Source organism: Lissotriton vulgaris, chromosome 3_1 (genome assembly GCF_964263255.1).
Source record: "Lissotriton vulgaris chromosome 3_1, aLisVul1.2, whole genome shotgun sequence".
NCBI classification, from domain to species: Eukaryota; Metazoa; Chordata; class Amphibia; order Caudata; family Salamandridae; genus Lissotriton; species Lissotriton vulgaris.
In genome coordinates this window covers 66,700,255-66,726,064 of record NC_141689.1, presented here as the reverse complement: position 1 = coordinate 66,726,064, position 25,810 = coordinate 66,700,255, and the positions used below count along the sequence as shown (strand labels likewise).

The window sequence follows — 25,810 nt, the reverse complement described above, 5'->3', positions numbered from 1 at the left end:
CCATACCTTTATTGAACAAAAGCAAACCCATCTCTGGAGGGTTGCCATACCTTTATTGAACAAAAGCAAACCCTCTCTGGAGGGCTGCCATACCTTTATTGGACAAAAGCAACCCATCTCTGGAGGGTTGCCATACCTTTATTGGACAAAAGCAACCCCTCTCTGGAGGGCTGCCATACCTTTATTGAACAAAAGCAACCCATCTCTGGAGGGTTGCCATACCTTTATTGAACAAAAGCAACCCCTCTCTGGAGGGCTGCCATACCTTTATTGAACAAAAGCAACCCCTCTCTGGAGGGTTGCCATACCTTTATTGAACAAAAGCAACCCATCTCTGGAGGGTTGCCATACCTTTATTGAACAAAAGCAACCCATCTCTGGAGGGTTGCCATACCTTTATTGAACAAAAGCAACCCCTCTCTGGAGGGCTGCCATACCTTTATTGAACAAAAGCAACCCATCTCTGGAGGGTTGCCATACCTTTATTGAACAAAAGCAACCCATCTCTGGAGGGCTGCCATACCTTTATTGGACAAAAGCAACACCTCTCAGGAGGGCTGCCATACCTTTATTGGACAAAAGCAACCCATCTCTGGAGGGTTGCCATACCTTTATTGAACAAAAGCAACCCATCTCTGGAGGGTTGCCATACCTTTATTGAACAAAAGCAACCCATCTCTGGAGGGTTGCCATACCTTTATTGAACAAAAGCAAACCCATCTCTGGAGGGTTGCCATACCTTTATTGAACAAAAGCAAACCCTCTCTGGAGGGCTGCCATACCTTTATTGGACAAAAGCAACCCATCTCTGGAGGGTTGCCATACCTTTATTGGACAAAAGCAACCCCTCTCTGGAGGGCTGCCATACCTTTATTGAACAAAAGCAACCCCTCTCTGGAGGGCTGCCATACCTTTATTGAACAAAAGCAACCCATCTCTGGAGGGTTGCCATACCTTTATTGAACAAAAGCAACCCATCTCTGGAGGGCTGCCATACCTTTATTGGACAAAAGCAACACCTCTCAGGAGGGCTGCCATACCTTTATTGGACAATAGCAACCCATCTCTGGAGGGTTGCCATACCTTTATTGAACAAAAGCAACCCATCTCTGGAGGGTTGCCATACCTTTATTGAACAAAAGCAACCCATCTCTGGAGGGTTGCCATACCTTTATTGAACAAAAGCAAACCCATCTCTGGAGGGTTGCCATACCTTTATTGAACAAAAGCAAACCCTCTCTGGAGGGCTGCCATACCTTTATTGGACAAAAGCAACCCATCTCTGGAGGGTTGCCATACCTTTATTGAACAAAAGCAACCCATCTCTGGAGGGCTGCCATACCTTTATTGGACAAAAGCAACACCTCTCAGGAGGGCTGCCATACCTTTATTGGACAAAAGCAACCCATCTCTGGAGGGCTGCCATACCTTTATTGAACAAAAGCAACCCATCTCTGGAGGGTTGCCATACCTTTATTGAACAAAAGCAACCCATCTCTGGAGGGTTGCCATACCTTTATTGAACAAAAGCAACCCCTCTCTGGAGGGCTGCCATACCTTTATTGAACAAAAGCAACCCATCTCTGGAGGGTTGCCATACCTTTATTGAACAAAAGCAACCCATCTCTGGAGGGTTGCCATACCTTTATTGAACAAAAGCAACCCATCTCTGGAGGGTTGCCATACCTTTATTGAACAAAAGCAAACCCATCTCTGGAGGGTTGCCATACCTTTATTGAACAAAAGCAAACCCTCTCTGGAGGGCTGCCATACCTTTATTGGACAAAAGCAACCCATCTCTGGAGGGTTGCCATACCTTTATTGAACAAAAGCAACCCATCTCTGGAGGGCTGCCATACCTTTATTGGACAAAAGCAACACCTCTCAGGAGGGCTGCCATACCTTTATTGGACAAAAGCAACCCATCTCTGGAGGGCTGCCATACCTTTATTGAACAAAAGCAACCCATCTCTGGAGGGTTGCCATACCTTTATTGAACAAAAGCAACCCATCTCTGGAGGGTTGCCATACCTTTATTGAACAAAAGCAACCCCTCTCTGGAGGGCTGCCATACCTTTATTGAACAAAAGCAACCCATCTCTGGAGGGTTGCCATACCTTTATTGAACAAAAGCAACCCATCTCTGGAGGGTTGCCATACCTTTATTGAACAAAAGCAACCCATCTCTGGAGGGTTGCCATACCTTTATTGAACAAAAGCAACCCCTCTCTGGAGGGCTGCCATACCTTTATTGAACAAAAGCAACCCATCTCTGGAGGGTTGCCATACCTTTATTGAACAAAAGCAAACCCATCTCTGGAGGGTTGCCATACCTTTATTGAACAAAAGCAACCCATCTCTGGAGGGTTGCCATACCTTTATTGAACAAAAGCAAACCCATCTCTGGAGGGTTGCCATACCTTTATTGAACAAAAGCAAACCCTCTCTGGAGGGCTGCCATACCTTTATTGGACAAAAGCAACCCATCTCTGGAGGGTTGCCATACCTTTATTGAACAAAAGCAAACCCTCTCTGGAGGGCTGCCATACCTTTATTGGACAAAAGCAACCCATCTCTGGAGGGTTGCCATACCTTTATTGAACAAAAGCAAACCCTCTCTGGAGGGCTGCCATACCTTTATTGGACAAAAGCAACCCATCTCTGGAGGGTTGCCATACCTTTATTGAACAAAAGCAAACCCTCTCTGGAGGGCTGCCATACCTTTATTGGACAAAAGCAACCCATCTCTGGAGGGCTGCCATACCTTTATTGAACAAAAGCAACCCCTCTCTGGAGGGCTGCCATACCTTTATTAGACAAAAGCAACACCTCTCTGGAGGGCTGCCATACCTTTATTAGACAAAAGCAACACCTCTCTGGAGGGCTGCCATACCTTTATTGGACAACAGCAACCCATCTCTGGAGGGCTGCCATACCTTTATTGGACAAAAGCAACCCATCTCTGGAGGGCTGCCATACCTTTATTGAACAAAAGCAACCCATCTCTGGAGGGTTGCCATACCTTTATTGAACAAAAGCAACCCATCTCTGGAGGGTTGCCATACCTTTATTGAACAAAAGCAAACCCATCTCTGGAGGGTTGCCATACCTTTATTGAACAAAAGCAAACCCTCTCTGGAGGGCTGCCATACCTTTATTGGACAAAAGCAACCCATCTCTGGAGGGTTGCCATACCTTTATTGAACAAAAGCAAACCCTCTCAGGAGGGCTGCCATACCTTTATTGGACAAAAGCAACCCATCTCTGGAGGGTTGCCATGCCTTTATTGAACAAAAGCAAACCCTCTCTGGAGGGCTGCCATACCTTTATTGGACAAAAGCAACCCATCTCTGGAGGGTTGCCATACCTTTATTGAACAAAAGCAAACCCTCTCTGGAGGGCTGCCATAACTTTATTGGACAAAAGCAACCCCTCTCTGGACGGCTGCCATACCTTTATTGAACAAAAGCAACACCTCTCAGGAGGGCTGCCATACCTTTATTGGACAAAAGCAACCGCTCTCTGGAGGGTTGCCATACCTTTATTGGACAAAAGCAACCGCTCTCTGGAGGGTTGCCATACCTTTATTGAACAAAAGAAAACCCTCTCTGGAGGGCTGCCATACCTTTATTGGACAAAAGCAAACCCATCTCTGGAGGGTTGCCATACCTTTATTGAACAAAAGCAAACCCTCTCTGGAGGGCTGCCATACCTTTATTGGACAAAAGCAACCCATCTCTGGAGGGTTGCCATACCTTTATTGAACAAAAGCAAACCCTCTCTGGAGGGCTGCCATACCTTTATTGGACAAAAGCAACCCATCTCTGGAGGGTTGCCATACCTTTATTGAACAAAAGCAAACCCTCTCTGGAGGGCTGCCATACCTTTATTGGACAAAAGCAAACCCATCTCTGGAGGGTTGCCATACCTTTATTGAACAAAAGCAAACCCTCTCTGGAGGGCTGCCATACCTTTATTGGACAAAAGCAACCCATCTCTGGAGGGTTGCCATACCTTTATTGAACAAAAGCAAACCCTCTCTGGAGGGCTGCCATAACTTTATTGGACAAAAGCAACCCCTCTCTGGACGGCTGCCATACCTTTATTGAACAAAAGCAAACCCTCTCTGGAGGGCTGCCATACCTTTATTGGACAAAAGCAACCCATCTCTGGAGGGCTGCCATACCTTTATTGGACAAAAGCAACCCATCTCTGGAGGGTTGCCATACCTTTATTGAACAAAAGCAAACCCTCTCTGGAGGGCTGCCATACCTTTATTGGACAAAAGCAACCCATCTCTGGAGGGTTGCCATACCTTTATTGAACAAAAGCAAACCCTCTCTGGAGGGCTGCCATACCTTTATTGGACAAAAGCAACCCATCTCTGGAGGGCTGCCATACCTTTATTGAACAAAAGCAACACCTCTCCGGAGGGCTGCCATACCTTTATTGGACAAAAGCAACCCCTCTCTGGAGGGCTGCCATACCTTTATTAGACAAAAGCAACACCTCTCTGGAGGGCTGCCATACCTTTATTAGACAAAAGCAACACCTCTCTGGAGGGCTGCCATACCTTTATTGGACAACAGCAACCCATCTCTGGAGGGCTGCCATACCTTTATTGGACAAAAGCAACCCATCTCTGGAGGGCTGCCATACCTTTATTGGACAAAAGCAACACCTCTCAGGAGGGCTGCCATACCTTTATTGGACAAAAGCAACCCATCTCTGGAGGGCTGCCATACCTTTATTGAACAAAAGCAACCCCTCTCTGGAGGGCTGCCATACCTTTATTAGACAAAAGCAACACCTCTCTGGAGGGCTGCCATACCTTTATTAGACAAAAGCAACACCTCTCTGGAGGGCTGCCATACCTTTATTGGACAACAGCAACCCATCTCTGGAGGGCTGCCATACCTTTATTGGACAAAAGCAACCCATCTCTGGAGGGCTGCCATACCTTTATTGGACAAAAGCAACCCATCTCTGGAGGGCTGCCATACCTTTATTGAACAAAAGCAACCCCTCTCTGGAGGGCTGCCATACCTTTATAAGAAAAAAAAGCAACACCTCTCTGGAGGGCTGCCATACCTTTATTAGACAAAAGCAACACCTCTCTGGAGGGCTGCCATACCTTTATTGGACAACAGCAACCCATCTCTGGAGGGCTGCCATACCTTTATTGGACAAAAGCAACCCATCTCTGGAGGGCTGCCATACCTTTATTGGACAACAGCAACCCATCTCTGGAGGGCTGCCATACCTTTATTGGACAAAAGCAACCCCTCTCTGGACGGCTGCCATACCTTTATTGGACAACAGCAACCCATCTCTGGAGGGCTGCCATACCTTTATTGAACAAAAGCAACCCCTCTCTGGAGGGCTGCCATACCTTTATTAGACAAAAGCAACACCTCTCTGGAGGGCTGCCATACCTTTATTAGACAAAAGCAACACCTCTCTGGAGGGCTGCCATACCTTTATTGGACAACAGCAACCCATCTCTGGAGGGCTGCCATACCTTTATTGGACAAAAGCAACCCATCTCTGGAGGGCTGCCATACCTTTATTGGACAAAAGCAACCCATCTCTGGAGGGCTGCCATACCTTTATTGAACAAAAGCAACCCCTCTCTGGAGGGCTGCCATACCTTTATTAGACAAAAGCAACACCTCTCTGGAGGGCTGCCATACCTTTATTAGACAAAAGCAACACCTCTCTGGAGGGCTGCCATACCTTTATTGGACAACAACAACCCATCTCTGGAGGGCTGCCATACCTTTATTGGACAAAAGCAACCCATCTCTGGAGGGCTGCCATACCTTTATTGGACAAAAGCAACCCCTCTCAGGAGGGCTGCCATACCTTTATTGGACAAAAGCAACCCCTCTCTGGACGGCTGCCATACCTTTATTGGACAAAAGCAACACCTCTCTGGAGGGCTGCCATACCTTTATTAGACAAAAGCAACACCTCTCTGCAGGGCTGCCATACCTTTATTGGACAACAGCAACCCATCTCTGGAGGGCTGCCATACCTTTATTGGACAAAAGCAACCCATCTCTGGAGGGCTGCCATACCTTTATTGGACAACAGCAACCCATCTCTGGAGGGCTGCCATACCTTTACTGGACAACAGCAACCCATCTCTGGAGGGCTGCCATACCTTTATTGGACAAAAGCAACCCCTCTCTGGACGGCTGCCATACCTTTATTGGACAACAGCAACCCATCTCTGGAGGGCTGCCATACCTTTATTGGACAAAAGCAACCCATCTCTGGAGGGCTACCATACCTTTATTGGACAAAAGCAACCCATCTCTGGAGGGCTGCCATACCTTTATTGGACAACAGCAACCGCTCTCTGGAGGGCTGCCATACCTTTATTGGACAAAAGCAACACCTCTCTGGAGGGCTGCCATACCTTTATTGGACAAAAGCAACCCATCTCTGGAGGGCTACCATACCTTTATTGGACAACAGCAACCGCTCTCTGGAGGGCTGCCATACCTTTATTGGACAAAAGCAACACCTCTCTGGAGGGCTGCCATACCTTTATGGACAAAAGCAACACCTCTATGGAGGGCTGCCATACCTTTATTGGACAAAAGCAACCCCTCTCTGGAGGGCTGCCATACCTTTATTGGACAACAGCAACCGCTCTCTGGAGGGCTGCCATACCTTTAATGGACAACAGCAACCCCTCTATCGAGGGCTGCCATACCTTTATTGGACAAAAGCAACCCCTCTCTGGAGGGCTGCCATACCTTTATTGGACAACAGCAACCCCTCTCTGGACGGCTGCCATACCTTTATTGGACAAAAGCAACCCCTCTCTGGAGGGCTGCCATACCTTTATTAGACAAAAGCAACACCTCTCTGGAGGGCTGCCATACCTTTATTAGACAAAAGCAACACCTCTCTGGAGGGCTGCCATACCTTTATTAGACAAAAGCAACACCTCTCTGGAGGGCTGCCATACCTTTATTGGACAACAGCAACCCATCTCTGGAGGGCTGCCATACCTTTATTGGACAAAAGCAACCCATCTCTGGAGGGCTGCCATACCTTTATTGGACAAAAGCAACCCATCTCTGGAGGGCTGCCATACCTTTATTGGACAACAGCAACCCATCTCTGGAGGGCTGCCATACCTTTATTGGACAAAAGCAACCCCTCTCTGGACGGCTGCCATACCTTTATTGGACAACAGCAACCCATCTCTGGAGGGCTGCCATACCTTTATTGGACAAAAGCAACCCATCTCTGGAGGGCTGCCATACCTTTATTAGACAAAAGCAACACCTCTCTGGAGGGCTGCCATACCTTTATTGGACAAAAGCAACACCTCTCTGGAGGGCTGCCATACCTTTATTAGACAAAAGCAACACCTCTCTGGAGGGCTGCCATACCTTTATTGGACAACAGCAACCCATCTCTGGAGGGCTGCCATACCTTTATTGGACAAAAGCAACCCATCTCTGGAGGGCTGCCATACCTTTATTGGACAAAAGCAACCCATCTCTGGAGGGCTGCCATACCTTTATTGGACAACAGCAACCCATCTCTGGAGGGCTGCCATACCTTTATTGGACAAAAGCAACCCCTCTCTGGACGGCTGCCATACCTTTATTGGACAACAGCAACCCATCTCTGGAGGGCTGCCATACCTTTATTGGACAAAAGCAAACCCTCTCTGGAGGGCTGCCATACCTTTATTGGACAACAGCAATCGCTCTCTGGAGGGCTGCCATACCTTTATTGGACAAAAGCAACACCTCTCTGGAGGGCTGCCATACCTTTATGGACAAAAGCAACACCTCTATGGAGGGCTGCCATACCTTTATTGGACAAAAGCAACACCTCTCTGGAGGGATGCCATACCTTTATTGGACAACAGCAACCCATCTCTGGAGGGCTGCCATACCTTTATTGGACAAAAGCAACACCTCTCTGGAGGGCTGCCATACCTTTATTGGACAACAGCAACCCATCTCTGGAGGGCTGCCATACCTTTATTGGACAACAGCAACCCATCTCTGGAGGGCTGCCATACCTTTATTGGACAACAGCAACCGCTCTCTGGAGGGCTACCATACCTTTATTGGACAACAGCAACCCATCTCTGGAGGGCTGCCATACCTTTATTGGACAAAAGCAACCCCTCTCTGGAGGGCTGCCATACCTTTATTGGACAACAGCAACCGCTCTCTGGAGGGCTGCCATACCTTTATTGGACAACAGCAACCGCTCTCTGGAGGGCTGCCATACCTTTATTAGACAAAAGCAACACCTCTCTGGAGGGCTGCCATACCTTTATTGGACAAAAGCAACACCTCTCTGGAGGGCTGCCATACCTTTATTGGACAAAAGCAACACCTCTCTGGAGGGCTGCCATACCTTTATTGGACAACAGCAACCCATCTCTGGAGGGCTGCCATACCTTTATTGGACAACAGCAACCCATCTCTGGAGGGCTGCCATACCTTTATTGGACAACAGCAACCGCTCTCTGGAGGGCTACCATACCTTTTTTGGACAACAGCAACCCATCTCTGGAGGGCTGCCATACCTTTATTGGACAAAAGCAACCCCTCTCTGGAGGGCTGCCATACCTTTATTGGACAACAGCAACCGCTCTCTGGAGGGCTGCCATACCTTTATTGGACAACAGCAACCGCTCTCTGGAGGGCTGCCATACCTTTATTAGACAAAAGCAACACCTCTCTGGAGGGCTGCCATACCTTTATTGGACAAAAGCAACACCTCTCTGGAGGGCTGCCATACCTTTATTGGACAAAAGCAACACCTCTCTGGAGGGCTGCCATACCTTTATTGGACAACAGCAACCCATCTCTGGAGGGCTGCCATACCTTTATTGGACAACAGCAACCCATCTCTGGAGGGCTGCCATACCTTTATTGGACAACAGCAACCGCTCTCTGGAGGGCTACCATACCTTTATTGGACAACAGCAACCCATCTCTGGAGGGCTGCCATACCTTTATTGGACAAAAGCAACCCCTCTCTGGAGGGCTGCCATACCTTTATTGGACAACAGCAACCGCTCTCTGGAGGGCTGCCATACCTTTATTGGACAACAGCAACCGCTCTCTGGAGGGCTGCCATACCTTTATTAGACAAAAGCAACACCTCTCTGGAGGGCTGCCATACCTTTATTGGACAAAAGCAACACCTCTCTGGAGGGCTGCCATACCTTTATTGGACAAAAGCAACCCATCTCTGGAGGGCTACCATACCTTTATTGGACAAAAGCAACCCATCTCTGGAGGGCTGCCATACCTTTATTGGACAACAGCAACCGCTCTCTGGAGGGCTGCCATACCTTTATTGGACAAAAGCAACACCTCTCTGGAGGGCTGCCATACCTTTATTGGACAAAAGCAACCCATCTCTGGAGGGCTACCATACCTTTATTGGACAACAGCAACCGCTCTCTGGAGGGCTGCCATACCTTTATTGGACAAAAGCAACACCTCTCTGGAGGGCTGCCATACCTTTATGGACAAAAGCAACACCTCTATGGAGGGCTGCCATACCTTTATTGGACAAAAGCAACCCCTCTCTGGAGGGCTGCCATACCTTTATTGGACAACAGCAACCGCTCTCTGGAGGGCTGCCATACCTTTAATGGACAACAGCAACCCCTCTATCGAGGGCTGCCATACCTTTATTGGACAAAAGCAACCCCTCTCTGGAGGGCTGCCATACCTTTATTGGACAACAGCAACCCCTCTCTGGACGGCTGCCATACCTTTATTGGACAAAAGCAACCCCTCTCTGGAGGGCTGCCATACCTTTATTAGACAAAAGCAACACCTCTCTGGAGGGCTGCCATACCTTTATTAGACAAAAGCAACACCTCTCTGGAGGGCTGCCATACCTTTATTAGACAAAAGCAACACCTCTCTGGAGGGCTGCCATACCTTTATTGGACAACAGCAACCCATCTCTGGAGGGCTGCCATACCTTTATTGGACAAAAGCAACCCATCTCTGGAGGGCTGCCATACCTTTATTGGACAAAAGCAACCCATCTCTGGAGGGCTGCCATACCTTTATTGGACAACAGCAACCCATCTCTGGAGGGCTGCCATACCTTTATTGGACAAAAGCAACCCCTCTCTGGACGGCTGCCATACCTTTATTGGACAACAGCAACCCATCTCTGGAGGGCTGCCATACCTTTATTGGACAAAAGCAACCCATCTCTGGAGGGCTGCCATACCTTTATTAGACAAAAGCAACACCTCTCTGGAGGGCTGCCATACCTTTATTGGACAAAAGCAACACCTCTCTGGAGGGCTGCCATACCTTTATTAGACAAAAGCAACACCTCTCTGGAGGGCTGCCATACCTTTATTGGACAACAGCAACCCATCTCTGGAGGGCTGCCATACCTTTATTGGACAAAAGCAACCCATCTCTGGAGGGCTGCCATACCTTTATTGGACAAAAGCAACCCATCTCTGGAGGGCTGCCATACCTTTATTGGACAACAGCAACCCATCTCTGGAGGGCTGCCATACCTTTATTGGACAAAAGCAACCCCTCTCTGGACGGCTGCCATACCTTTATTGGACAACAGCAACCCATCTCTGGAGGGCTGCCATACCTTTATTGGACAAAAGCAAACCCTCTCTGGAGGGCTGCCATACCTTTATTGGACAACAGCAATCGCTCTCTGGAGGGCTGCCATACCTTTATTGGACAAAAGCAACACCTCTCTGGAGGGCTGCCATACCTTTATGGACAAAAGCAACACCTCTATGGAGGGCTGCCATACCTTTATTGGACAAAAGCAACACCTCTCTGGAGGGATGCCATACCTTTATTGGACAACAGCAACCCATCTCTGGAGGGCTGCCATACCTTTATTGGACAAAAGCAACACCTCTCTGGAGGGCTGCCATACCTTTATTGGACAACAGCAACCCATCTCTGGAGGGCTGCCATACCTTTATTGGACAACAGCAACCCATCTCTGGAGGGCTGCCATACCTTTATTGGACAACAGCAACCGCTCTCTGGAGGGCTACCATACCTTTATTGGACAACAGCAACCCATCTCTGGAGGGCTGCCATACCTTTATTGGACAAAAGCAACCCCTCTCTGGAGGGCTGCCATACCTTTATTGGACAACAGCAACCGCTCTCTGGAGGGCTGCCATACCTTTATTGGACAACAGCAACCGCTCTCTGGAGGGCTGCCATACCTTTATTAGACAAAAGCAACACCTCTCTGGAGGGCTGCCATACCTTTATTGGACAAAAGCAACACCTCTCTGGAGGGCTGCCATACCTTTATTGGACAAAAGCAACACCTCTCTGGAGGGCTGCCATACCTTTATTGGACAACAGCAACCCATCTCTGGAGGGCTGCCATACCTTTATTGGACAACAGCAACCCATCTCTGGAGGGCTGCCATACCTTTATTGGACAACAGCAACCGCTCTCTGGAGGGCTACCATACCTTTTTTGGACAACAGCAACCCATCTCTGGAGGGCTGCCATACCTTTATTGGACAAAAGCAACCCCTCTCTGGAGGGCTGCCATACCTTTATTGGACAACAGCAACCGCTCTCTGGAGGGCTGCCATACCTTTATTGGACAACAGCAACCGCTCTCTGGAGGGCTGCCATACCTTTATTAGACAAAAGCAACACCTCTCTGGAGGGCTGCCATACCTTTATTGGACAAAAGCAACACCTCTCTGGAGGGCTGCCATACCTTTATTGGACAAAAGCAACACCTCTCTGGAGGGCTGCCATACCTTTATTGGACAACAGCAACCCATCTCTGGAGGGCTGCCATACCTTTATTGGACAACAGCAACCCATCTCTGGAGGGCTGCCATACCTTTATTGGACAACAGCAACCGCTCTCTGGAGGGCTACCATACCTTTATTGGACAACAGCAACCCATCTCTGGAGGGCTGCCATACCTTTATTGGACAAAAGCAACCCCTCTCTGGAGGGCTGCCATACCTTTATTGGACAACAGCAACCGCTCTCTGGAGGGCTGCCATACCTTTATTGGACAACAGCAACCGCTCTCTGGAGGGCTGCCATACCTTTATTAGACAAAAGCAACACCTCTCTGGAGGGCTGCCATACCTTTATTGGACAAAAGCAACACCTCTCTGGAGGGCTGCCATACCTTTATTGGACAAAAGCAACACCTCTCTGGAGGGCTGCCATACCTTTATTAGACAAAAGCAACCCCTCTCAGGAGGGCTGCCATACCTTTATTGGACAAAAGCAACCCATCTCTGGAGGGCTTCCATACCTTTATTGGACAAAAGCAACCCCTCTCAGGAGGGCTGCCATACCTTTATTGGACAAAAGCAACCCATCTCTGGAGGGCTGCCATACCTTTATTGGACAAAAGCAACCCATCTCTGGAGGGCTGCCATACCTTTATTGGACAAAAGCAACCCCTCTCAGGAGGGCTGCCATACCTTTATTGGACAAAAGCAACACCTCTCTGGAGGGCTGCCATACCTTTATTAGACAAAAGCAACACCTCTCTGGAGGGCTGCCATACCTTTATTGGACAAAAGCAACCCCTCTCAGGAGGGCTGCCATACCTTTATTGGACAAAAGCAACCCATCTCTGGAGGGCTGCCATACCTTTATTGGACAAAAGCAACCCATCTCTGGAGGGCTGCCATACCTTTATTGGACAAAAGCAACCCCTCTCAGGAGGGCTGCCATACCTTTATTGGACAAAAGCAACCCATCTCTGGAGGGCTGCCATACCTTTATTGGACAAAAGCAACCCCTCTCAGGAGGGCTGCCATACCTTTATTGGACAAAAGCAACCCATCTCTGGAGGGCTGCCATACCTTTATTGGACAAAAGCAACCCCTCTCTGGAGGTCTGCCATACCTTTATTGGACAACAGCAACCGCTCTCTGGAGGGCTGCCATACCTTTATTGGACAAAAGCAACACCTCTCTGGAGGGCTGCCATACCTTTATGGACAAAACCAACACCTCTTAGGTGGTCTGCCACACCTTTATTGGACAAAAGCCACACCTCTCAGGAGGGCTGTCACACCTTTATCGGGAAAAATTGACACCTCTCAGGAGGACTGCCATACCTTTATTGGATAAAAGCAACCCCTAATTCATTATTAATTGGAAATGAATGGTTATTAATTGACTAATTTATAATTATATTAATTATAATTAATGTATTATTTTGTATTTATTGTTATTGTTAATTAATTTATAGTTATTTAATTATTAATTGGTAATTAAGTATTAATCGATAAATTGATAATTAAATCAATGGTGTTATGTTTTATGTATAGCTGGTTGTGGGTTTATAGAGGAATAGTGTGGGAAGTAATTTATTATAATGAAGTCCATTTACATTTTTATTATTTGGTATTGACTATTAATTTATTGTTATTTAATTAATAATTAGTAATACATTTTTAATAATTGATAATGTAATTACTTCTGTTATCTGTTTTGTGTAGCGGGTTGTGCATGCATAGGGGAATAGGGTGGGAAGTAATTTAATGTTAGTCAAGTAAATTTTTATTTCATTTTATTGGTATTTATTATTAATATTTTTGTTAATTAATTATTAATATGCTATTTTTCAAAAAATATGTAATTAATAAGTATGCTACTTTAACCCCTATGCTATCCTACATTTTCCACACTTTTATACTCACTGAAGTTGGAATAGTAATTTTAACCCCAACGCTATCCAAGACTTTCCCTATCGGAAAAGAGAACGCCATAAGTGGACTGACTGGGGTTGTAATAGAAGGCTTTTGGCGCTATAAAGGGGAACCTACTCAACGGGGCATTTGGTTAAGGAGAAGTGAACTGTTCTATGAAGAAAGCGGGCTGGGGAGTAGGTGAGACAAGGTTTTCAGGCTGTGGGCTCCCTGGGGCAATTCTTTGACGTTATCGTTAGCGAGAGCGGGACGGAGAAGAGCTGCGGGGAGGAGAGCTGCGGGCAGAGGGAAGGGGGGACACGCACGACAACAAACCGAGACCACAGGACACCCAGATGACAAAAAAAAAAAGACAACAGACACGAAGAACAGTACACAGAGACCACAGGACAAGGATAAGACATACAAAGTAAACAACCAGAAAACAAAGACAAGCCACGGACGTACAAAATGCCGCTTACCTGCTAGCAAATCAAGGAAACTGAAATCGCGCAACCCACCCCTGCAAAACACACGTCCAAAATGGCCAAAACATGCAGAGAAAAAAAAAAATAAAAACATCCGCCCACCGCCGCATGATGTTCTAAAAGGGGTGGAATGAGAAAAATCTACGGAACGCCGACTAATCTGCTCGGAGAATAACGGACAGATCTCTCTTCCAATAGCTAGCCTCCATTTATGGAGCTAGCCAATGGAAGAGACGGCCGGGACAAAGCCCTGTACTGTTAAACAAAAGATTTCGCCTGCGCGACCACTGCTGCGCAGTGGACGCCAGGCAAAACCTATAAAGGGCCCTGTGGGGCAGTTTGGATGCAAAAGCCGGCCATATTTGGTGTTTGAAGGGCCCCTCACACCACCCAGCCCCGGTGGCACTGCACCTGTTGCACAATTGATACGAACGTTCCGGAGCGTGGGTCATCCAGGAAGGTGAGATCATTCACAGACCTGAAAAGGTTGCACATCCGCAGACCTTTGCACAGCCACGTTTTTTTCATTTCTACCCATCCACAGAGGCACGGTTCACTTGTGCACACGTTTCACAAGCATCTGCATGGACAGGCTGAGTCCTTTCAAGCTGCAATGCAAGCGAGCTTAGGTCACCAGTACCCCGTGCAGGCCGATGACGCTTCAGCCCCACCACCTCTCTGGGGACCTGCCCTTGAAGAGCTCCCTGACCGACGTGCACTCAGCCCCCCCGGCCTGTCAAAGGACCTGCCCTTGAAGAACTCCCTGACTGACGTTCTCCCAGCCCCACCTGCCCATCTGAGGACCCTTTTTTGTGGACATGTTCTCTTAGATCCTCCTGAGTTCTTTACACCTGCTCCAGCGTCCTCCTGAAGAGCTGCACCCCAAGAAATGAAAATGAAAAAACATATTTGTAAAACGCTTTAAACCTAAAGGTGTTGGAGCACTGAGCCGAAGAGTGACTGTCTCTGCAGAACCTGTAGACCCAAGGTCAAGAATTATGAAAAAAAGCCTTGTTTTCAGATTTTTCCTAAACAAAGAAAAATAATCTATCTCCACAATGTATTTCACAATTTTGCTGCAGAACCGCCCACTAACTCTGCGACGGCTCGGAATAATCAACTTCCTCCCCGAAGTGGATCTAAAGGATCTGCCATGCTGATACCATTAGAACCGAGAATTAAGATGCATAGATCCTTAGTGATGAAGTGCCTGGAAGTCTGTGCGAAGTGCTTTTACAGGTAATCCGCTTTCTAACTGGAAGCCGCTGAAGATTACGGATACCCTCTTGCACAGAGAGATGAAACGGAATGAGTCGAGCAGCCGCATACTGAACCCTTCAACGTTTGTTGATGTCGGAGATATTGATATTAGGATACAGCGCATTACATAAGCTAAGGTGTAAAGTTATCAAAGCGATGACTAATGAATGGCGCATTTCCACAGGAATGTAAGGAAAGAGCGTCCCGAGGGCCCTGATGATATCCGAGCTGAGCTCGTCATGACCACCGCGGTGCTCCCATGCGGGGATAATTCCCTTGCTGTGCGTTCCATAAAAATGGGCGTGGTCATGACGAGCTCAGCTCATCATGAGCACAGCGCCATTGTGCAGCGTGACGAGCCGAGCTCGTCACAAGCACAGTAGCGCCGCGCTCAGCCCCCCTCTCCCTGCATTGCGGGGGAATTAGCCCCGTAGCGAAGCGATTAAATGGGCCAATACTGTCCGGTACGGAGTACCGGCACTTTTCTATTTCGAGAGGGAGAGTACCAGCACATATCGAGAGAAATGCTATAGTTTTAATTGGAGAGTACTGGCACTTTCCAGAAACAAGCAGGTACTTTGGTGCAGAGTACCTGCACTTCTATTTTTCCATTTCAAGCACCGATGATATAAAAGCATGTAATGGTGGTGCGGTTGACCTGCAAATCAAATATGATGCATGTACTGGTGGTGCGGCTGACCTGAGACTCAAAGAAGATGCATGTTCTGGTGGTGCGGCTGACCTGCGACTCAAAGATGACGTGTGTACTGGTGGTGCGGCTAACCTGCGACTCAAAGATGACGCATGTACTGGTGGTGCAGCTGACCTGAGACTCAAAGATGACGCAAGATGCATGTACTGGTGGTGAGGCTGACCTGCGACTCAAAGATGACGCCTGTACTGGTGGTGCGGCTGACCTGCCACTCAAAGATCACGCATGTTCTGGCAGTGCAGCTGACCTGCCACTCAAACACGACGCATGTTCTGGCGGTGCGGCTAACCTGAGACTCAAAGACGGCGCATATATTGTGAAAGTTGAAGAAATTGATGTACATAGACAGCATTCATTTCCCTTTTTCTCACACTCCTCTCCCTGTGAACACCATGAATGCCATAGACTATTGACCGTATCACTCCGCCAGTGGGAGCCCATACCTATATGCATATGCACAGCCATTCTGGGCACCATGGCCTTTTTACCCATTGGAATCCCCGGCTTCCCTCCTGCGCGTATCTTGCACCCCCTCTCTCATGTATAGACCATGAAACCCTTTCCCTTTGCGCGACCCTGATGTGAAAGGCAACCCTCCTGCTTGACCCAGGCATTCCCCATTTCCCTCTCGAAGAAGCATCCTTCGCCTCAGCTGACATAGCCCCCCAGCTGTATCTGACTGCCCCTGTTCTCCCATGTACAGGTCATAGGATCTCTCTCTCTCTCTCTGTGCGACTCTGACCCTGCGCGCACCCTGACCCCCTCCCTCTCCTCACATGGGCAAGTCATAAACCTTCTTCTTCTGCAAGACCCTGTCCTTGGGAGTCACGGCCGCGCCTGACCAACACCTCCTTCCCTTCCATGAATGCCCCTCTGTTGACAAGCCTTCCTTCAGCGCTCGATTGTCCACGCGGCATGAATACCACTCCTTTTGATGACCCCTTCCCCCGAGCCCGGCTGACCACACAGGTCCGAGGCCATCGCCTAAGCTGGAAGATACCATTTACTGCCCCCTTATTGTATAAGGTCCCTCTCCTTCAAAGGACCCTCTATTGATCCAAGGCCTCCCCACCCCCTGTGATATGATCAGGCGCACACATCCTAAGACTCGGCAGAACACTCAACTGCGTTATGACCCCTCCCCTCTTATCAGCAGGTCAAGGGTCCCTATTGTGAACGCATGTGGGGAAGGATTGACACAAGGATTATAGGGATGTCTTTTCCTTTGCGTCATACTGTCCTGATTGTACTCTCAAGTGTTTTGTAAGATATAAAAGCCAGAGTCTCAGCTCACTTGTTAGAGCACCTCCCGAAAGACACTGTGTTTCGTGTCCGAAATGACTGGCTCTCCTCATGAGAATTAAACTCTGTTCTTGATTCCTGCTTCCAGCGCCCGTCTCTTTATTTGGTAATTATTCAACATGGGAACTAAGAGGCGGTTTGCGCCAGCAGCCTGGGCATCGATAGCAATGCGGGCTCATTTTCCACAATTGGCGTCCCAACGCGGGGTCCATCAGTGACATAGGGTTCGGTAAGAAAGATCCAGACGAAGAAGTGAACGTCTAAAATGATCGGAGTATACCTGCCTTGAGAGGGCCCTAGCCCGGCTGCTGATCAAAAGAACTTCACCAATTCTGAAAGGACCTCTCTTGAGTGACCTATTGTCCTGACTGGAATCCCACAGGAATGCTACATGGAGTAAGAGAACAATCAGGCGCTGGAGGAGGAAGACGAAGAACTGTCCGTATGGTCCGGTCCGGGTAAGATTAAGTAGGGTGTTTTTACGCCTGATTGGTAGGGTGGTTCTATCCACCTGATTGATTGATTGATTGTATTGAAATCGGTATTTGTATACTGATATTGTATTGGTTGGTATTGGTTCATCTAGCTTTGAAGGCTACTTGACATATTGGTTCTCTTCTGGAGAACGAGACATTCTCTGTTTGCAAACAGCAACGAATAGGAACGTCGTCCCTCTTTGCAGATAGAGAAGGGTAGGTAATGCAGACTTTTGTCCCCGTTGTAATCCGTCATGCCTACTTTTCTCCCCACTGATTGTTTTGAAATCGATTAATAATCGATTGTTGCTCTTTGAGATCTTCCCTGTCCACAAACAGAGACGAATAGGAATATTCTGTTCCCTTTATGGATAGCGAAGGGCAGGTAATGCAGACATTTGTCCCCGTTGTAATCCGTCATGCCTGTTTTTCTCCCCATTGATTGGTTGGTTGCCTGGACATTGTTGTCCCAGGAATTGTTTTGTTTGAGGTATTTTCTATTTGCAAACAACGTGAAATAGAAATATTCTGTCTAGTCTTTGCAAGTAGAAAAGGGTAGGTTATGCCCCTTTGTGAATTCGTCAGTCCTACCCACTCCCCACTGGTTGGTTATTGGGGGGTAGCTCGCATGGTCCGCCCAGGAGACTACCCTTATGGAGGACATATGCTCTCCACTCATGGGCCATTTAGTAGAAATAGACCGACTGGTCCGTCCAGGAGGCTACCCTAGTAAGTGGAAGTACATCGCTCGGTCTGTCCAGGATGATACCCTAATGAAGGAATATATGTTCCCCTTTTTGATCGATAATCTCGTTCCACCCCGGACCATTTATTGGAGGGAACTCGTCTGGTCCGTCCAGAAGTACCCCCTAGTGAAAAGGACACATAAAAATATGAAGTGATCACCGTTCCCCACTAACAGAAGACTTTAGCCCGAAACACGCTAAGGAAAAGAAAGAAAATAAAAAGAAATCAGGCTAAGTCAGTAACCCCCTGATGAGCTTTTGACTTCACCAAAAATAAGAAACATTAGAAATAGTTCGTAATAAGAAATGTAAAATGGCGAAAAGGTTTGACAGCAAAAAATAGCCACGAGGTAGCTAGGCTTCACTGCCTGTTCCTGCTCCCAACATGTCTGCCTCATTGCCCGCCACGCCCAAATAACGGTCACACGAAATAGAAACAATTCAATAGGTACCTACCCCCATTCCGGAAGCTCCCGAAGTGCAACAGGTCCGCGGTTACGCCCATCCGGAAGGCGAGGCCTCGAGGCACGAGGGGCTCGCCTGGCCACGGTCGGTAGGAGGTGATGTTGGGCAGGCGGTCCAAAGGATGACAAGGACCTCTCCATCTTTTCTCTTCTGCCGCCCTGCAGGCCGCGGGGAGAGAGGGGGCTGTCTTGCCTCGGCCACCGACCACCCCTCTCTCTCACCCGATCCGGCTTTCGTCGAAGGCCGAAGCCAAGGCGAGGATGACGGCATTTCTTTGTGCTATAATGGCCGCAACTACACCCAACGCCTGATAATTGCAAGTAGTCCCGCCACATGCCATCGCCTGCATAGTGACAAGTAGTCCTGCCACGTGTCCACCCCTGGACAGTTCCAGGTAGTCCCGCCACATGTCAAGAGAAAAGAGGGGGGGGGGCTGTCTTGCCTCAGCCGCCGACCACCCCCCCCCCATCTTCAATGGCTGGCACGGCCAATATCGAAGCGACGGAGCCGAGGAACGGCGCGGGGTCGCTGGAAGGGGGAGGCGGCGCGAACGAGCCTCCCCCACCTCCCTCCAGGTGGAGGCTTCCAGCGACACCCCAATGCTCTTACTTAAAGAGGGTCAACATCAAAAAGCGGTCTTCTGCCCAGGACGGGCACACGCTCCATATCGTCTCTCCTCGACCTTGAAGATTCTATAAGAGCCGGGGGGCCCCCGACCCCCCTGCATGGGTGCCCCCGCCCCTTCACTGGGAACCACGACATCGGTGCAACTCCTGCCGGCGCCAGCCTCGGATTGGAAATGGCTAAAATGCAGCCACGACACAGACTTGTTCAGTTCCGGAGGAACACCAGAATGACCCGGTAGGAAAATTGTTGCCGCCCTCCCCACTCTTTGACTAATGGTCCATATTTGTTAGACTGTTAACCACATAGCACAAAACTTTTTGAACTGCCAACGGAAGGTTCTGGGCCAACCATGCGAGACTAGAGACATTCTGACTGTGCTGGAACTCGCCTGACCCCACCCAAAATGGCGTCGACACAAAATGAGACGTTTTGAATAAACTTTGTTGCACCCTGATTGCGCAAGCTTTTTGCCCCGAGATATATATAACGTTTTGGATAATGAAAGTAGATATGAAGGATATTGAGTATGTGCTTGGACAATGAATTGACTTAGGGTGGGTACTGATTATGAGTTGGAAAATGAATTGGTGTAATTTAGGTAATGAATGAACATTGGATAATGAATTTATGAATTTATTAAAGATGAATTACTGACATGCATCATGTTTGCTCTGTAGGGGAGTTTAATACGATTTTATTGCACTGCCGCACTTTATGCAATGAACTGCCACCAGCTTTGTTCTTCCTATGTACAGTTCCAATCTGCTCCGTGGCCAGTCCACTGGGTTGTAGGCCTGTATTTATACATCAACACTTTTTATTAAAAGTATTTTGAAAACGAAAGCATAGTTGTAGCGGTTGCATTAATGAGTTTTGAATGTATTACTACTGTGAGCAACGAGAAAGTATGATGAAGGTTAAAGGTTAAAAAGGACCCGATATTTAGCAGCCACACTATGTGTCACAGGCAGCCGGAAATGTGCTTTAGAAGCCCTAAAACGACACCACAGAAATGCCACCTGACCGCCACCCTTGTACCCGATCAAAAGGGGTTACGACCAAGTAACTCATGTAGATACGCAGATCGTCAATGATTATCTGTCTGACATTACTGGTCCCTCTGGGCTTAAACGCCGTGATGGTAGAGAAATGCACTACGTGGAGATAGGTCGAGTATGTGGTAGGTAAAAACATTTCCGGATTACTGCATGCTGATGAGGTTTGAATATTGCCCCCCCCACCCCTTCTTTCTCCTCCCTTCTGCAGGTCACGTCGGAACCTTGGCTGATGTATGGAAGGACGATGACCGAACCGCCAATGAGAAGGGGAAGAAGGGAATATGAGCATGGTCCTTATGACAAATAAAAGTTTTTAAAAGACGTAGACTTAAACATGACTGTTCCTCCTTAGAACATAGCAACTGGGAGGATGGACTGACATAGAAACTGGACAGGTACTGAATGACGAAAAATTGACTAGAAACGACGCGTTAAATAATGTAACTGGACGTTTTGACTAGGTAGGGAAAGGACAAAGAAAAATATACGGGTAAGGGTTATCACGGCACCACCCGTCTGGGAAGTTAGAAATGTTGCTGGTGTTCAAAATGCACTGCCCCCCTTTTTCGCACTCTTATAGATGTAGCCAAGCTGTCCGACTGTTCTCCCGATCAATACTTGCCGTTGCCTCAGCCCGGAGAACTTCCCACCAAAGGAAGGAACTGAAAAATGGTTTAAAATCCAACCATGGGTAAATAGCACGACCAGGCTAATTTCTGGCCGACCAACGACTGAGGTGTAAGTATTGGCAATTGGGAACGCTGGCCGACATAACTGGCGAAAAGGAAAGGGAGGGAAGGGTAGAAAGAGCTAAGCACATAGATAAATAAGATAGTAAAGATACGTAGGATATAATATGGATTTTGTTGGCCACCTGTTGTTTCCTGTCCTGTCGTGAATGTCTTATATATGTGTAATGCATGTGCCGTCTTCCCTGTCTGAGTTTGTGTGTGTGTAATGTACGGATTTATGTCTTCCCTCTGTCTGTATTTGCGTGTTACCTGACCTTTGCTGTTCTGTGTTGTAAGCGCACTAAATGACCTATTTTCGTACACGTCTCTCTCTCTCGCCACCCCCTTATCTCTCTCTCTCTCTCTCTCTCTCTCTCTCTACATGTCATACGTGTACCGAATGGCTCGTTTAGATTGCGGACGACTCTCACTCTCTATGAGAGTCTCCCTATTTTCTCTCCCTCTTTTTGGTAAAATTGTGCCCCACCGGCACCAGCCTGATTTGATACTTATTGAACGCGGAGGTGTTCAGCGAAATTGACCAAAATAAAAATGATTGTACCTCGCCATATTACTACCTCTCCTTTCTACAAAAATAAATGAACTTGAATTGGCTGAAAAGGAAAGGACAGGTAAGACGGCTAAGGTCCCCCAAATCTGGCTATTCATAGGGGAACTGTATGTCAATGGCACCTTATGTCTGTTCTTCAGAGACGAACGCCAACGTCTAGATTGACACCCAATGCCCAGATTGCCCCACCCCTTCGCACCCAAGCGCGAGCGCCCGAAGTATACCCTCCCCATTTGATAGACCCCAGCTGCTGTCCCGGGTATAAACATGATGACCATGAGTAGCTGTTGACCCTCGAGAAAACCTTGTTTTGCCCGACTCTCGACGATAGCGCCCCCGCCCTGTGTGAAAAGGTTAGCCAGTCCTGAAGGGAAATGCTCCGCAAATGTTGAATATGATGTAATGCACAGTTGATGTTAATATTATTTTGTCCTCACTTGAATTCTAAATGGGACGATGAATAAACCTGCCATAAACTCAGTAGGAATGCTGACACATGCACTGCTTGGTAATAGACCTCTGACTGTGACCGATGAGCATAAACTCTCAAATGCGTAGAATTGAGGGAGGAATTCATATGCGTAGATGTCTTCTTCTGCCATTTCTCTAAAACGTTGTCTTGTACCTATTCAAAGATTCACGATCACCGAAGGAGATGGGTCAGATGTGACGTACAGCCTGACTGCAGATCTTGGGACACGTATGACATCGACCAGAGGTGGAGCTGCAGAGCAACAAGATACGGGACGAGACCGCAATTTCAACGTGGAAAATGAAAAATGACGGGCCGCCTTGAAGCCCTCCGACTGCTAACCCACGTGTGCCTGGAGTCTCCGTCCGCCTTCTTTGGGCCCGATTGATGGGCCTGCCAGCTTGTTATCCTTTGCTCCCTTGGTCCCTTTTGTGTGTCCCAGGAACTCTGACCCAACTCCGCTCTCTCTCTCTCTCCTATCGACTATTTGAACCACATTCACCCTCTTTCCCACGTGACTTTTTTGCCAAAGGAAAGAACTGCATTCATATGGGAATAGGGTGTTGCCACAGAACTATAGGTGCCGAGCATAAGGCGCCGCCAAACGGATTGTTTAGGGAACAGGACTGTGGTCTAACAGCAGAGGACTGACCGCACCCTGCAACACGTAAGGATAGAACCGAGCTGGACCTATAGCTCCACCGCCGGTGCTCAACAGCGCCAACGAAAGTACCCGGATTAGAGCCTACCAGTGATGGCTCGCTGATAAAAAGACACTGTGACGAAGAAATCTTGTGTATTGAACTGAATTCCGCTCTCAACTACCTGGTCAAAACTGTTCATTGGTCACATTTTTAAGTTAGACAGATTTATGCTATGTAGTGCGTTTAATTGTCAGGAACACAACGAAATGCAATTTCCTATGTGCTGAATTCTGCCCATCACCTCGACTGTCTATGATTGTACGTCAAATGTTAGTATCGACAAAATGCTAATTCATCAGCGATGCCTGTCTATCTGTAAACCCATCGATTGCAAAAATGACTGCTGTTATGTAAAAAGGGGCGACTGTGAAAGTTGAAGAAATTGATGTACATAGACAGCATTCATTTCCCTTTTTCTCTCACTCCTCTCCCTGTGAACACCATGAATGCCATAGACTATTGACCGTATCACTCCGCCAGTGGGAGCCCATACCTATATGCATATGCACAGCCATTCTGGGCACCATGGCCTTTTTACCCATTGGAATCCCCGGCTTCCCTCCTGCGCGTATCTTGCACCCCCTCTCTCATGTATAGACCATGAAACCCTTTCCCTTTGCGCGACCCTGATGTGAAAGGCAACCCTCCTGCTTGACCCAGGCATTCCCCATTTCCCTCTTGAAGAAGCATCCTTCGCCTCAGCTGACATAGCCCCCCAGCTGTATCTGACTGCCCCTGTTCTCCCATGTACAGGTCATAGGATCTCTCTCTCTCTCTCTGTGCGACTCTGACCCTGCGCGCACCCTGACCCCCTCCCTCTCCTCACATGGGCAAGTCATAAACCTTCTTCTTCTGCAAGACCCTGTCCTTGGGAGTCACGGCCGCGCCTGACCAACACCTCCTTCCCTTCCATGAATGCCCCTCTGTTGACAAGCCTTCCTTCAGCGCTCGATTGTCCACGCGGCATGAATACCACTCCTTTTGATGACCCCTTCCCCCGAGCCCGGCTGACCACACAGGTCCGAGGCCATCGCCTAAGCCGGAAGATACCATTTACTGCCCCCTTATTGTATAAGGTCCCTCTCCTTCAAAGGACCCTCTATTGATCCAAGGCCTCCCCACCCCCTGTGATATGATCAGGCGCACACATCCTAAGACTCGGCAGAACACTCAACTGCGTTATGACCCCTCCCCTCTTATCAGCAGGTCAAGGGTCCCTATTGTGAACGCATGTGGGGAAGGATTGACACAAGGATTATAGGGATGTCTTTTCCTTTGCGTCATACTGTCCTGATTGTACTCTCAAGTGTTTTGTAAGATATAAAAGCCAGAGTCTCAGCTCACTTGTTAGAGCACCTCCCGAAAGACACTGTGTTTCGTGTCCGAAATGACTGGCTCTCCTCATGAGAATTAAACTCTGTTCTTGATTCCTGCTTCCAGCGCCCGTCTCTTTATTTGGTAATTATTCAACATGGGAACTAAGAGGCGGTTTGCGCCAGCAGCCTGGGCATCGATAGCAATGCGGGCTCATTTTCCACAATATTGGTGGTGCGGCAGACCTGCAACTCAAAGATGACGCATGTACTGGTGGTGCGGCTGACCTGCGACTCAAAGACAACGCATGTACTGGTGGTGCAGCTGACCTGAGACTCAAAGACGACGCATGTATTGGTGGTGTGGCTGACCTGCGACTCAAAGATGACGCATGTACTGGTGGTGCGGCTGACCTGCTACTCAAAGACGACGCATGTGCTGGTGGTGCGGCTGACTTGCGACTCAAAGACGACGCATGTACTGGTGGTGCGGCTGACCTGCGACTCAAAGATGACACATGTACTGGTGGTGCGGCTGACCTGCGACTCAAAGACGACGCATGTACTGGTGGTGGGGCTGGCTTGCGACTCAAAGATGATGCATGTTCTGGAGGTGCTGCTGACCTGCGACTCAAAGACGAAGCATGTTCTGGTGGTGAGGCTGACCTGCGACTCAACGACGAGGCATGTTCTGGTGGTGCAGCTGACCTGCGACTCAAAGACAAGGCATGTTCTGGTGGTGTGGCTGACCTGCGACTCAAAGACGATGCATGTACTGGTGGTGCGGCTGACCTGCGACTCAAAGATGACGCATGTACTGGTGGTGCAGCTGACCTGTGACCCAAAGACGACGCATGTTCTGGTGGTGTGGCTGACCTGCGACTCAAAGACTACGCATGTTCTGGTGGTGCGGCTGACCTGTAACTCAAAGACAACGCATGTAATGGTGGTGCGGCTGACCTGCGACTCAAAGACGACGCATGTACTGGTGGTGTGGCTGACCTGCGACTCAAAGACGATGCATGTACTGGTGGTGCGGCTGACCTGCGGCTTAAATTGCAGGGCTTTATCTAAGAGGATACCAAGATTTTTGGCAGACGTTATAGGAGTAGGAAGAGGACCGCAGGCCACAGGCCACTGGGCCTCAGTCCAGATAGAATCCTGTGCCCAGAACACCAATACCTC

General features: G+C 48.4%; 1 protein-coding gene across 1 annotated transcript in view; it reads right to left on the bottom strand.

The window, feature by feature from the left end:
- Positions 1 to 25,810, bottom strand: part of FBXO41 (F-box protein 41) — a 588,800-nt gene that overhangs the window by 384,878 nt on the left and 178,112 nt on the right. The window lies entirely within an intron of this gene.